The sequence below is a fragment of the Sciurus vulgaris genome, assembly GCF_902686455.1.
Source record: "Sciurus vulgaris genome assembly, chromosome: 3".
Lineage (NCBI taxonomy): Eukaryota > Metazoa > Chordata > Mammalia > Rodentia > Sciuridae > Sciurus > Sciurus vulgaris.
In genome coordinates, this window is record NC_136463.1 from 13,812,762 (window position 1) to 13,814,641 (window position 1,880).

A 1,880-nucleotide genomic window follows, 5' to 3' on the forward strand; every position below is an offset into this window, starting at 1 on the left:
AACAAGATTCATGTAGGTTTTGAATATCTCAAATTCTGACTACCTTATAATGGAATTTTTTTTAAGACTAAGAATCTGGTAAATAATAAATCTTCTTGATTGACTTTTGAATTTTTGAAAAGGGCAATAAATGGATGAGCAGCTTATTAATACAAGTGAGATTTGGTCACCAGGGCAGTTACAAATGGCACCAAATCATAACCCAGGAAGAGCCCAGTTTGAGAGTATTCATGTTTAGTGAAAACCAAAGAGGAATATTCGGGATCTCTATAGTACCATTTAGCCAGTCTAGGTTTGGCAGGCCCAGAGGTAATGAGTCCCAAGATGTAGATTCACATTAGCTCCAAGTTCACTTATAAATCAACAATGCAAAATGATTTTTTCTGCCCTTTTCATTCAAAAGAAAATTAGAACCATATTCTTATTGCTGGTGTGAACTTCTGTTTCTAAACTTGCCATAATTTTGGTTAGTTTTTTAAAGATAAGTGAGAGCAGATGTTGATGCTATTAATGTGACTAATGCATTAAATTTCACAAGAATAAAAATTCCTCTATATGTCATTATTCACAATGACTCAGAACATAAATATTTCAGAGGTCCTACAACCGTCCCAAGCCTTGGGGATCATGAAATAGGATAATTTAGTGATCATTAAATGGGAAATTATGAGAAATGTCATTTCTAGAATGCTTAGTTTTCCTTTCATTTTTTTAAAAAAGTAGACCTCACACTTTCTTCACTTAAACATCATTTTCAGTAACTTTTTGACAGTGTTTTATTTTCCTATTTTCTCTGAAATAAATCAGATTTTTTAAAAAGTCCAAATTTTGCTGATGCTAATTGATTTCAGATGTTTCTTTTGACAGTAAAATTTTTAATTCTGTGGGGAAAAAAAATGACCATACCATTTTCTATGAGGGTGGCCTGAAAGTATTTTTGTCATTTAAGCATGAAAAAATTAGATTATTCAGCATCATACAATGGAACTGAAGTTCCTAAAGAGATAGTGAATTTGTAATTTTAATGACATAATTAGACCTATAAATAAAAACCATAAAGAAGCCTTATAAAAATAACTTTGTTACTTTAAGTCCATTACAAAGAAGGTGGTGACAAAGGAATAGAACAAAAAAAAAAAAAAAAAAAAAGTCACTACTTTTACATAGGATAAACCCAACAGCCTATGTTAACATGATGTCAATTGATTTTGTTAAATAACTGGTCATGGGAAGAGAGATAAAAATAAGCAAACTACTGTGATTGAAAACAGCTTGATTAAAGATAAAAATGTCTACAGCCCACTAGATCACTTCATATATACTCCATCTAGTGACTTCCTGTCATGGTACTAAATAATACCAATAAAAATCAAAACTCTATCCCAAATGTTCCCAAATGTTCTTGTGTACTCTATGGAACCTTTTCAATTTCCTAAGTCACTTTTAGCTTCACAACAATTTATTTAAGAAATACTTGTCATACGGGTATGATTACACACACCTGTAATTCCAGCTACTTGGGAGGCTGAGGCAGGAGGAAGGCCAAGTTTGAAGACAGCTTGGGCAATCTGAAAGATCCTGTCTCAAATTTTAAAAAGTGGCTGGTGGCTGGGGACACAGCTTATAGCTTAGTGGGAGAGCACTTGCCTAGCATGTGTAAGGTCCTAGGTTTAATTCTCTGTACTGGCAAAAAATAAAAAAATAAAATAAAGGACCCAAAATAAAAACTGCTCGTCAAAGGGGCTGAGGATGTAACTCAGTGGCAGAGCACTTGGCTAGCATGCCCAAGGCCCTGGGTTCCATGCCCAGGACCAAAACAACAACAAAAACACTTGTGAAATCACTACCCCACAAAACATTTAGAAGCAGAGGTAACCATA